The sequence below is a fragment of the Odontomachus brunneus genome, unplaced genomic scaffold (genome assembly GCF_010583005.1).
Source record: "Odontomachus brunneus isolate Ranch 3 - 2012 unplaced genomic scaffold, Obru_v1 Obru_scaffold_077, whole genome shotgun sequence".
Taxonomy (NCBI): domain Eukaryota; kingdom Metazoa; phylum Arthropoda; class Insecta; order Hymenoptera; family Formicidae; genus Odontomachus; species Odontomachus brunneus.
In genome coordinates, this window is record NW_022639527.1 from 1,467,486 (window position 1) to 1,481,591 (window position 14,106).

Genomic DNA, 14,106 nt, shown 5'->3' on the forward strand with positions numbered 1-14,106 from the left:
GGGGGGGGGGGAAGACGGGTAAACGGGGTGTAAGGAAGAGAGGCGGCTGTAAGACGAGACGACGGGCGCTGTAAGTGTGTCGTGGTGAAGCGGTACACGCGACGGATCCTCTGTCATAATATGTAGTTTCACAATGGCGGCTATCGAGGGCAGAACACCGTTAGTTCCTTCGTCGCTGGTACCGTGTTACCCAGAGAGGCGGTGGCCCACGTCTCTCTCGGCAAGAAATCGCCTGGTCTCGTCTCGTCTCGTCCTGGTCTCGTCTCGCCAGTTCGCGTCGCGTTGCATCGCTCTCTCTCGCCTCCGTCGTGTCACGTGCATCCCCGAGACGTTACCGGTGCGCGACCGCACGAATCTCGTGACGACGGATCGTTACCCTGGAATTAGAACGGCCGATGTCGCCCGGGGCCTTGGGAACGGAGGGACAGATGCCCCGCGTCCGTGACGCTTCCCTCCGCACGCGAGCGGGGGAGAGGCACATTGGCTATCGTAGTTTCAGGATCTAGTGGATATCGCCGTAAATATCCCGAAATTTTGATGCCACTTTGACGCTCTTAAGAATAGTTTGCGCCTACTTAGACGGTTTATAGCCTAGGTAAAGCCTACTTTCACGATATTGATATTCATTAACTTCTCTTTTGAACTTTTGACTTTACCTTGTCAAAATTTTGACGCTACTTTGACGCTCTTAAAAATAGTTTGAGCCTACTTAGATAATCTACAACCTTGGTGAAACCTATTTTGACGATATTGACACTCATTTTCGAGTCGAAATTTTGATCCTATGTTGAACTTTGAATTCTACATCGCAGTAGGAGCTAAGATAGCAAAGTAGATTTAATATATTCTACTGATATAATTGATACTCCTACTTTGACCCTGATAATGTCTGAAATATATGCAACAAATAAAATGTATATTTTGTATGTTATTTGACGTTTCTGTTTCGTTATTTATTAAATTTTTTAAATATCTCTATAAAATACATATATTCTATGTAGAAGCTAAAGCTTCAATAGATATTCGCAACTGAACTTACTTTGCTTCCTAAGATTCTACTATTATACAATTTACTTTGGCGCTAAAGAAAGCGAAAGCGGAAATTTCAGACATCATCAGGGTCAAAGTAGGAATAAATTATATCATTAGAATTAAACCTACTTTGCTATTTTAGCTCTTACTGTAGTGTAGAATTCAAGGTTCAACATAGGATCAAAATTTCGACTCGGGTAAATAAGTAAACGCAGAAATATCCTTTGAGAAATAAGAAATGTAAAACGATCGCGTTTTCCTATGTTTCGTGAAACCTGTCGAGGCTATCTGATTAATTGCAATTAATTCGGGTGATTTCAAGTCGAAATTTTGATTCTACTTCCCAGATTTAACATAAAGCCAAAATTTAGACTCGGAATGTGTTAACCCCAAGCAAAAGTCACAGAGTTTAAGAGACTTCTGGTTGCCATAAAAAGAGCCATATGGTTGAAATGATACAAATATGAAAAGTATCATGAGAGGAAGCTAAAGGTCTGGCACTTGTTGAAAGGGTTAACGACGTGAGATGATTTTATGACGAGTCATTCGAGACTCTCGATTCGAAATTTTAGCCCTACTTTCGATCTAAACTTTCTAACATCTGTATGTTTCAAAAGATCAGTATATGTTTAATACACATGAAAACAGAAGTCCTACTTAGTGTCTCTAAATGATTGAAGATACACAAAATGTAGGTTCCAAAGAGAACAAAGCTGTAAATTAATTAGAATCCAAAAAAAGTTGATGTAGATTTCAGAGTGTCTAAGTAGGTATTGAATAGAACATTGAGTTTTAGAGAGTCGAAATTATGATCCTACTTTCAGCCTTAGTATTCCATTTAACATCTATTTTGACGCTAAAGAAGGTGAAAATTTCGAACATCATCAAAGTGAAAGCGGGAGTGTTGTATTATTAGTCCTTAAGCACTGACAGGCTAGACAGGGAGTCTGATAGACTCCCAATGAAAAAAGAAACCTATTGCTGTTTAATTCCCGCTTAAGCGTGTACATATCGCGTCCGTCTATCTTTTCTTTGGCCCGTAAGATACGAAGTGACGACAAGGAAAGACGTTTCGCACACTTTCTCAATTATCAAACTTCGAAATATTTTTGTAGATACGTGTCAGTGCTTAAGAGTTAGAATTAAACCTACTTTGCTAACTTACCTCCTACTCTGCGTTGTTTTAGAATTTAAGGTTTAACACAGGGTTTAACACAGAGCAAAATTTCGACTCGGATAGAGAATCGAAATCTCGACTCGGTCTATCTATCGGGTGCAAAGCGAGGGGTTAATTTCGCGGGGGTGTGCGGGGACACATGTCGGGCGGATGAAACGCGGCAGCCGCGCGAGCGAGCGTTATCGGTCCTCTTCCAACGCAACGCGTAAGGTTAACGACACGCGGTACATCGGAGGTTGGCACATCCAGGATGTCCGCAGCGCGATAGGAATGTCGCTGCGGTATCCTGGCGTGTCTGGCGGCGCGGTGTGCGTTGTTGTTGCATCTCCTATCAGAGCTGGGCTTCTTGCTTTCGGAAGTAACAGCGATAGTCGGTTCTCTCGCGCGCGCGCGTGCAGTTCGGACGTATCTCTAGTCGGAGATTCCGGCGCGCGCGACTCTCGCCGCGATCATCCTCGTTGATGTAACACCTCGGCCCGAATATTCGCCGCGCGGAATCTTCCGAATTCGCGACGCGTCTTATCGGTGACGCAAGCCGCGGTAACGATTTCCGCGTCGCGAATGACAACGAGTTCGTTGCCGAGCCCCCCGGCAGTCGGAAGCCGTTCGCATTCCTCCGACGACGCGCTGCCATGTTCCGTCACCACCTTCCGGCCGCCGGTGGCGGCGAGGAATATATCGGCGATTTTTATTTCTCTCACATTTTACTGCGCCTTCTCCCTTTCCCTCGCAAAAAATGCCAAGGTCACTAACGGGTTACTCGTCGTTACTCGCCTGTACGAAGGCGCGTCTCGCCCGCGAGGGGATATTTCGAGCGATCTAGGCGCCTCTTCTATGACGGCTCGCCGTTACACGGCGTACGCTAAAACTGGAATCGAGCGACACGAAAGGAAAGGAAAAAAGAAAAGGAAAGGAGCGAGAGGGCCAGGCAGGCGGGCAAGCAGGGAGGATGGGAGAGAAAAAGCGAGGAGAGTTTCACGTGCATCCTTGCCGTGCATCGCGCTCTCGAAGGCTGCGACGGCGGCGGCACTTACGAGGCTTATGCACGAGAGCTCGCAACGCGTCTATTTCTGTCCCGACACCCTCTTTCCTGTGCCTCTCTCTCTCTCTCCCTTCCCGGCGTTTCCCTCCGATATCCTCGCCCTCGTCCCTCCTCGTCCTGTGGCCGTCACCGGGGTGCCGTCTCCCTTCTTCCGTTACGCCCGCCTCTGCCCGGTTATGTCTTGCCTGCCGCTTGCGTCATCACCAACGCCCCGCCATAACCTTCCTCAAACGTTAAAAAGATCCCGCCTTTTGCAAGGAAATCGGATTCCAGAGGCTTTCACGTATTTTTACGTGTTTTAATAAATTACTTTTGTTGTCTCTCTCTTGTCTATCCACCCTCTCTTTTTCTCACACACTGTAGAATAAATTTATATTCGAGTCGCGTTCGGATTATCTCTTCGAGATACAATTGATCGTTTTATGAAGTGTTACTTTACTTTAGTTTCGCTCGTATCCTTATAAGTCCCTCTTGAATGTTGGCATTTCACCGATGATTTTATCCATTACTCTCAAATCGAAATTTTGACCCTGTGTTATATCTTATATATCTTGATATATATCTTGATATCTTGTATATCTTGATTTTTACAATATAGTAGGAACTAAGTTAGCAAAGTAGCTTTAGTTCTAATGATACGATTTATTCCTATTTTGATGATGTCCTCAAAACATCTTGGACATCATCAAAATAGGAATAAATCGTATCATTAGAATTAAAGCTACTTTGCTAACTTAGTTCCTACTATATTGTAAAAATCAAGATATACAAGATATCAAGATATATATCAAGATATATAAGATATAATACAGGATCAAAATTTCGATTTGGGAGTAATGGATAAAATCATCGGTGAAATGCCAACATTCAAGAGGGACTTATAAGGATTATAATTATTAATAATTTTATTTAATATTATAATTGTACCAAAGCAGTCAATATGTTTGTACTCAAGTCGAAATTCTGATCCTACTTTCAGCCTCACTATTCTATTGAATATCTATTTTGATATTCTGAAGTCTATAAATTTATAAATTTTGGACATCATCAAAATAGGAATAAATCGTATCATTAGAACTAAAGCTACTTTGCTAACTTAGTTCCTACTATATTGTAAAAATCAAGGACAATATTAAGGATTATTTAATTGGATAATAAGAAATCAACACTGTTTATACTTAAAATTATTGATTACATTTTTGCTTTCGATTGGTGATAGAATGGATAATTAAAAATTAATAAATGAGACGATTTTATACCAGTTCAATAAGATGGGTTCAATAAGATGGGTTCAATAGAATCAAAGGATATTGATGTAGATTTCAGGATATCCAAATAAGTGTTGAATTAGTAAGTCCGAAAGTAAGATCGAAATTTCGACTCGGGCTATCTCCGTAGATAATCTCCGCGTCGTCTATCACGTCCACGTAATTCGGTCGGCGAAATGCGTCGTGTCATTCGTCGGGGTAGCACAGATAATGCGATCGATAGAGCTAAAAGTGCTCGCAGTGAGTCACGGCGGTCGGAACTTACGTGTGCCACGACGGAACTTGCAACTCTGTGGCAAATATTTCAGCGTGACTGTGGAGAAACCGCAGGCCGCGCGCGCGTACGTATTCACGCTTACGTTACGAAATACCATTATCAGGGCGAATGAGAGTTACACAAGAAAAAAAGGCGATTATATGCGATACTTTTCGCGGAATAAACTCGCGCCAAGATGCGAAAACGAGTTCGTGATGTTTCTATCGAGAGACATATTAACATTATAGTCTATAATAGACTAATAATATCGTCTTCGTTCGTGTATAGTGATTTACAAAACGACGTAGTAAAGCTGAGAACTTGTCAAACTGTCAAAATTGCGAACTATTACCGACGAACTTGCGTCATAATAACATAATTTCTTCTCAACTTCATTATGTTTACACTGAGAGAAGAAATATCTGAGAAGTAAAAAATATTTATTTGGTGGGTACTGATGACATATTTTTACAATACTTATACCAATATAAAATTTCTCTACTAATATAATATTTCTCAAATAAAAAATATACATTTTCTTAAAACCAGTGTTTCTTATGGAAGCAACAGTTTATTCTATTTAAGTAAAAAAGATATTGGATATTAAGAAATTTTAAGCAAAATTTATCAGTATCCAATAAATATTTTTTGCTTTGTTTCTTAGATAATTTTTCTCTCAGTGTACTTGAAGATAACAAATCAGATTTATCAGTTAAATACTGTAAAATTTTCAAATAGTTCGATGAAAAATTTTTCATGCAAAATTATGTATGAAATTTGTCCATACATAATTATGTATAATTATATATAATCATATAAAATTATATATAATTATATACAATTATGTATAACAATATGTATAATTACATTAAAATCTATGCGTAATTATGTAAAATTATATATGAATTTATATATATAATTATACATAATTATATATTATTATATATCAAATTTGTCCATTTATATTTATACATTCTATATGTCATTCTTATATATGTAATTATACACAATTATGTATAATTATATATAATCATATAAAATTATATATAATTATATACAATTATGTATAACAATATGTATAATTACATTAAAATCTATGCGTAATTATGTAAAATTATATATAAATTTATATATATAATTATACATAATTATATATTATTATATATCAAATTTGTCCATTTATATTTATACATTCTATATGTCATTCTTATATATGTAATTATACACAATTATGTATAATTATATATAATCATATAAAATTATATATAATTATACATAATTATATATTATTATATATCAAATTTGTCCATTTATATTTATACATTCTATATGTCATTCTTATATATGTAATTATACACAATTATGTATAATTATATATAATCATATAAAATTATATATAATTATATACAATTATGTATAACAATATGTATAATTACATTAAAATCTATGCGTAATTATGTAAAATTATATATGAATTTATATATATAATTATACATAATTGTGTATAATTACATATATAAGAATGACATATAGAATGTATAAATATAAATGGACAAATTTGATATATAATAATATATAATTATGTATAATTATATATAATTTTATATAATTTTATATAATTATATATGAAAAATTTTTCATTGGGAGGACTCACCGATAGAATGTTGAAGGATGGAGCAGCAATATCCAGAATATCTGAAATCATATAAATGTATTTTGTAATATATCATTTCGATAGATTTTAAATCTACATTTTTTTCTATCAGTTTGAGTCGAAATTTTGATTTTACTTTCAGCATCATTCAATATCTATTTTGACGCTAAAGAAAGTAAAAAGGGAAATTTCGGATATCATCAGAATTAAAGTAAGAGTAAATTATATCATTAGAATAAAACTTATTTTGCTAATTTAGTTCTTATTGAATTATAAAATTGCTGTTTAACATATCCGAGTCAAAATTTTGACCTTATGTTGAATCTTGAATTCTACACTACAGTAGGAGCTAAGATAGCAAAGTAATTTTAATTCTAATGATATAATTTATTCCTACTTTGACCCTGATGATGCCTGAAATTTCCGCTTTTGCTTTCTTTAGCGCGAAATAGGTTGTATAATAGTAGGATCTTAGAAAGCAAAGTAGGTTCAGTTGTGAACCTACTTTATTGAAGCTTTAACTCCTACATAGAATATATATTTTATAGAATTCAAGATTCAACATAGGGTCAACATTTCAACTCGGAAATGAGTGTCAATATTGTCAAAATAGGTTTCACCTAAGTTGTAGATTATCTAAATAGATTCAAACTATGTTTAAGAGTGTCAAAGTAGCGTCAAAATTTTGACAAGATAAAGTCAAAAGTTCAAAAGAGAAGTTAATGAATATCAATATCGTCGAAGTAGGTTTTATCTAGGCTATAAACCATCTAAGTAGGCGCAAACTATCTTTAAGAGCGTCAAAGTAGCATCAAAATTTCGACTCGGGTAAACTCAGTGTTTCGCAATTAACAGAAAAGAGAGAAAGAAATCCGTTGAAAAGGTCGCAAATGTGCGACATTTGCCGTATATTTCTGCGCGGCGGGAAAATCACACTGAAAATCCACGGACAAGTTTACAAACAATTTTTGCGATAATTATTTGCGCACCGTCGACTACTCCCGTTGCACGCGCGCGTGCTTTGCCAGGCGGCTATAATTCATTCGCATTCGCGTGTTTTACGAACGATCATAAATTTGTTCTAGTAATCGTTATACGAACAATCGTTTGTCTCTCTTGCGCGCGCGTGCATATCGTCGGCTGGTCGGCTTTCGCCGTCACCGTAAATGATTTCAACTTTGTCCCGCGCGCATTATTGTTCCGCCGATTGCAATCGGGAGAAGCCACGCGCGATAAATTAACGGACGGCATGACACAACAATACCACCGCCGCCGGCGGGAGGACGCTCGTTAAAATGTTTTCGCCGAGGTACTCGCTTAATGCGGATTTAATGATGCGATTGATCCACCGACGCGCGAATGAATTTTATTGCGCAAAATCCACGCGGCTGGTGCTGCTAATCTTATCGCGCAAATGGACGGATGAATTGTAATCCCATTGACCGAGAGAGATCGATAATGCAATAAACACCGAATTTAGAATAATCCCTGTCTGCGACCGAGTGGATCGCGCTCTCGAAATCTCTGTGTATGTAATGCACGGAGCGGCACAGCATTTATTCGACATTTAACATTTACGAGACCTCTGAATATTTCAATCACACCATGTATCGTACGTTGCGCGTTGTAACTGTCGATTGTTCAATGAAATAACAACGATATCTCACATGTCGCTCCTTCTTTTTGCGTGTCTCCGTGCTTTATATTGCAAATATCACTCCGAGTAATATTTGACACAGTGGCTCCGCGCATTCAGCAGAGAAAACTGTTTGCTTTGTAACTGCTGTAGGATTGAATCCATCCAAGATTAAGAGCACACGTGGACTGACGAATTTTACAACAGGTGCGGAGAGCAGCTTTCTCTGCTGAGTCGCTCTTTCCTCGAGTAATCAACGGATCCTGACGCGCGAATACGCGAGAACGCGATGCGCGTCTTATCGAAAGATTCTAATGGCTCTAAGCGGACACGTCCAAAACTGTCGGGCTCCGGTATCTTTCGCCTGAACGCGACGCATTTGTTCCTTTGTTTATCCGCGTCTGAAGCGCGCGATCGCACGGATAAATGGGCGGTCGTGTCGTCGCGCGGCTACATGAAATAAATCCGAGACAACGAGAACGTCTCGCCACGTCCGTTTCTATTATTCGCCGTGAACAAAGATGCATACGCGAGAGCCGTGGGTGACGTCACGACTCGGAGCCGAGTCAAAGTCCAGGTCGCGTATCGTCGATGATATCCTGGCGCGCACACGCCGCCGCGAACGGAACGAAACGGAACGGAACGGACTCTCGCGTAGGTACGAACGATTAGTAACGCGAGCGTAAATCGCATTACATAAGCGCGCACGCGGCTTATGACACCGCGGGAGTTTACACCTGAGGAGTTCACTCGTCAGGCACGTGCTTCATCAGGCCGCTCTGAAAAGAGGCTTTTCAGCGCCGCGTTTGACAATATGCGTAAGCGCGGGCGATCTACTTTATTGCTCTTTTTCTCCTTTTATGCGACAGTCTTTCTTTATCGGTCAATAAAGATTACTACTTTTCGAGATAAATAGCAAGATATACATTTAACAGTCAGATACATGCAATTGTACAGCCTGGGTTGTCGTTGACTATAAATCGACCTCAGCCACACTGAGAGAAAAATATGTTTACTTTCGCCCCCAACAAAACTGTTTTGTAATTTTAACCACAAAAATAGTTAGAATAACCATCTTTCTAGTAACACTTACTAAAACAATGATTATTTTAACTATTTAAATCGTTAGTGTTATTAGAAAGATGGTTATTCTAACTATATTTTGTGGTTAAAATTACAAAACAGTTTTGTTGGGGGCGAAAGTAACCATATTTTTCTCTCAGTGCACGCAAAACGATTATCCGAACGGCCACTGCCTATCTATCTCTCTACTTCACACGGCTATCTCTCTCCCTGTCTCCTCCACGGAAAAAAAAGATTTGGTTGAATTAACCAAATACCTGCTCGAATATGAACGATCCAGAATTGAAGTAACCCGAATTCTGTTTAAGTCAACCAAAAATCTTGTTAACTTAAACAGAATTCGGGTTACTTCCATTGGTTAATTCAACTAAATCTTTTTTTCCGTGTCCAATTACACATCCTTTTAATAGTTGACTCGATCATCTTGCTTCGGTTTACAATTCCGCAAACTAAATTGACGGTTCTTTTAATAAGGAAGCTTACATATGTAACATCCCAAGTCGAAATTTCGATCCTACTTTCAGCCTCACTATTCCATTCAACTATTCCATTTATTTTCACGCTAAAAAAAGTGAAAAAGAAAATTTCGGATATCATCAGAATCAAAGTAAGAGTAAATTGTATCATTAGAATTCAGAGGATGCTGGAATGGACAACCTGCGAAATTTGTATATTAAACAAATATTGCATTAAGGAGACTGGAGGGTCAAACTGAAAATCGTGCTTGTTTTTTCACAATTTTTTATGACAAACTGAATGAATATGCGAAAGTGTTATTTTGACGTATATTTATACAACATATAAAGAGAAGAAAAATATAATTTTGATGATCAGATATTCAATATAAGTGTATGGTACATGCAGTTAAAATATATTACGTTTTTCTTTTCAAGGTCGTTATTTTGCAGTAATATTTTGACTTGGTTCAATTAAGCTGAATTTTAGGTAGAAAATTTCCGTAAGTTTGTCATGTGAACCACTGACAAACTCGTGAAAATATTTAATTTTGAAATATTAATTTTTTTACTATAAAAGAACTGAAAATTTAATAATATTCTATTAAGATATTTGCAAGGTTGTTAACTTTTATTCAATTTCTGTTACAGTGGGTTACACGATAACGACAAGCTTACGGAAATTTTCTGCTTAAAATTCAGCTTAATTGAACCACCGAGAGTCAAGATATCACTGCAAAATGACGACCTTTAAAAGAAAAACGAAATATATCTTAACTGCATGTACCATACATTTATATTGAGTATTTGATCATCAAAATTATATTTTTCTTTTCTTTATATGTTGTATAAATACATGTTAAAATAACACTTTCGCATATTCATTCAATTTGTCATAAAAAATTGTAAAAAAACAAGCACAATTTTCAGACAACTTAACCCTCCAGTTCCCTTAACTGACAGTTCGAAATTTAAACATATTTTTTTGTTTTCGTCACATATTGAGATACATAATGATCCAACTTATTTTTGCATGTACTTTTGTTGTGTAAAAGCATTTGTAATTCTGTGGAAGCAACAAGACGTAAACTTTACAGAAAAAAGTCAATGTTGTGTCGGTAAAATTTTCATGTTTAGCATTCCCTTAAGAGCGTGGCTTTTGAATATTAAAAAATTATTTTGAAGATTCTGGACATGTTACTGAGGGGACAGAGTCACATCAACTCAAATTGTCATCCAGGAGACTGTGAATGTGTTTTACTGCGACAAATATTACGTTAAATTGTAATACAATATTCAGCATTTTGGAGTTCAAGTGTTGAAATAAACCCTTTGAGACGACACGCGCTCGCCGGGAATCACGTCGACGCGACACTCGCCGGTGTAATCATCGTCGCGACATAATAACGAGTAGCGCGCGCGACGGGTGTGTTGAGTATTCCTGTTATTCTTCCAGCACAGCATGCGTTTCATATAGCGCGACACAATGGCGCTCGTGCCGTGCATCTATTCTCGTCCGACGAACAACGGTGGACACTTCGTGCACGACACGAGAATATAATAATAATGCCACCTTCGCGCGTCGAGATGTGGGCTACGGTCAAGTTTAGCGGGTGAGGGAAGCGACAAGAGCCCTCTCGACCGATCGATCGATCGACAAGATGCCGCGGAGAGCTTGAGAGTCGCGGTTTCCCGCGCGCGATATCTGGATTGCATTTCGCGAGAAAGTAGAAAGTACAGATCGCGAAATATCTGCGTGTTACGCGAATCTCGACGCGCGAAGAAAATTATACTGGTAGAATTCTCCTCCAGAATTCTCTGTCGCTAAGTCGCAGATCGTCCGGATTATTTTAGTCCATTGTCAATTATTTTAGCCAACTGACATTTGAATCGATCAATGCCCAAAGCTGCTTGACAACTAGTGAGTAATCTGGAAACGCGCCGGGTCTGATCGGCGGGGAGAGATCGCAGGGTGAAATTTCCTCGATCGTTATCGGCCTCGTTCAAGGGCTGGCCGGCGACTTTCTCCGGCGACCTCGCGCGTTTCGCGATCGCGTGTCGTGCCACCGTTACGCTCCCGCGGCAATGGTCTCTCTCCCTCCAGCCCCTCCTCCACTTGCCAAGCCGCTCACCCTGATTATGAGATTGACGGCACAAAAGCTGCGTAACGCGGCACCGTGCCGTCCTCGTCGTCATAGGAAACGTTCGATATCCGCGGGGAGATTCGCGGCTCTGCTCGACACGTAAACGGAAATCCTACACGCTTACGCAAAGCCGGTAAGTCCCGCAACGCTGCCGACGACGGACGCGTTGCCGCGCGTTTCGATCGCTGGTAATTGCCGCGTCTAATTCATGCGGCTCTCAGCGCCGGTCTCTGGGAGAAATCACCGCGATAAAATAAGCCCGAAATCACGCCGCGCTTTTCATCCTTTCTCACTACTTCCCGTCGGTCGAGCCGGTATTTTCGTCGGGGTAACCCCTGGATTTCCATCTCGGCCAGAAATACACGTGGCCCCAGATCGTCACCCTGTCTACTTACTGTCTAACTCGATCGAAATAAATCCCCTTCCCTCCTTTCCTTCAGTGACAAAAAGGAAAGAAAAAAGGAAGAGGAAACGCAGCTTCTCGTGAAGGGGACCCAGATGCTCGGAAACAGTCCCCTTCGTCGCGTCGCGTCTCTCATTAATTATTCCCGTTCTGTCAACATCGTTCGCCACAATTTCGGTGTGAAATTATAAGCGGGCGCCGGCGCTTTCTGTCGGCTGGCTTTTCGTCACCCTCGCTCTAGGTGGTGATTCTACTCTTGATCATTCGACCGGTCGATAGGGGACGTGCGTCGCCAATTTATTAAATTATTGTACATGCAATCTCTCGGGGGTATCTCAATTGTTAATTTAACGTTGGGGGCTATGCGCTTGGAGAACAAGACTTCGTGTGGTCAACAATACAGGTGACAATTGTACGAGTTTTGTACGCAGAATTGATTTGTAAATTTCATTTTTCAGTTATTGCAACTGAAGCTGAATGGTTACGAGAACTGTGCAGTTACTGCAAAGAAAAATCTATTCTTATTGGGCGAAGATAATTTGTACGAATGGAAAGCACAAATATATAGGGTGTCTCAGACCTCCATAATCACACTTTGTGAGAACGTAGGACGGATTGAACAAGAAAGTCCTGTGCCGTTTTACGATATTCGCAATAAATCTCAAGATATTAATTAAAAAAGATTTGTGAATGATCACGCGCGATATGATAGATAAGCTGCAGTGGCGCCGTCTGCCGTTGTATACTTATACATTAGGTCAAACTGAATAAAAAAGTTCTCTACTATTTTGCAAATGACCACATAGATTTTTAGATATTAATTAAAGAAAATTTGTGCATTATAGTGCACAATCATGTAACAATTTTCTTTCATTAATAACTAAAAATCTATGTGGTTATTTGCGAAATGATAAAGGGCTTTTTTGTTCAATTTGACCTCATATACAAGCACACAATAGCATACATCGCCACTACAGCTTATCTATCATATCGCGCGTGATCATTCACCAATCTTCTTTAATTAATATCTCAACTATTATTGTGAATGTCGCAAAACAGTATAGGATTTTCTTGCTCACCACAATCCGTTCTACGTTCTCACAAAGTTGTGATCATGGAGGTCTGAGACACCCTGTAGATCAAGGGTATGATGTTTTTAAATGTCGGAAGAAGACATTCATCAAAATAATCACATTGCGCTTGTCATGAGACTAGTATAATATCCAAACAAAATTTTAAGATTTAAAAATTCTTCCAACAGAATTACATATCGTTGCTCATATATGAAACAATAATTGTTAATTGCAGTATGTTAGTTTTAAATGGATATTAATTTTTTTTTAATTCACTATACATTAAACCTATGTATACAAATCTCGTGCAGTTATCAGTTTCATAGTGATTTTTTTCTGAATATACTCGGAGAGAACGGGATTAAATCGTTCTTTGAATATCCGCGTTGTACGTTCGGGGGAAAATTAAGGGAAAATGCGATCGCAAAGACACGTCACGGGCCACGTACGAGTTTCAAGTACGTGTAACGTGGCACTCTGCCACCGCCGCCGTCGTTCCGCTTTCTTACTCTTCCGGAGCATTCCCACCACTTCGTAGCTGCAGTTTCTAGAGCAATGCAACAGTGTGGGGAAATGCTAATGTCGCGTCCGCCAACTATCGCCGCGATTCGCAAGTCTCTCGTAAGCAAGGCGTTCGTGCCGTAAGAGACTCGCTCGAAGCTCCCCGTCGATCGCGACTTGCACGCACGCGATTTACGTAATCCGGAAAGGAAGAGCATACGAATGCATTTTCGGGGAAGGAGGAGTTGATCAACAGGAAATACACGGATCGTGATCTCAGAAGGCAGCCGAAGAATTTGCGAAATTAAACGAGAGAGGGGAGGGGAGAGAGAGAGAGAGAGAGAGAGAGAGAGAGAGAGAGAGAGAGAGAGAGAGAGAGAGA

General features: G+C 39.3%; 1 protein-coding gene across 1 annotated transcript in view; it reads right to left on the reverse strand.

Moving 5' to 3' along the window:
- Positions 1-14,106, reverse strand: part of LOC116847338 (hybrid signal transduction histidine kinase L-like) — a 116,589-nt gene that overhangs the window by 57,981 nt on the left and 44,502 nt on the right. The window contains exon 3 of the mRNA XM_032822249.1: positions 6,430-6,470. The gene's annotated coding sequence lies outside the window, so the exon portion shown is untranslated. The remainder of the gene's footprint in view (positions 1-6,429; positions 6,471-14,106) is intronic.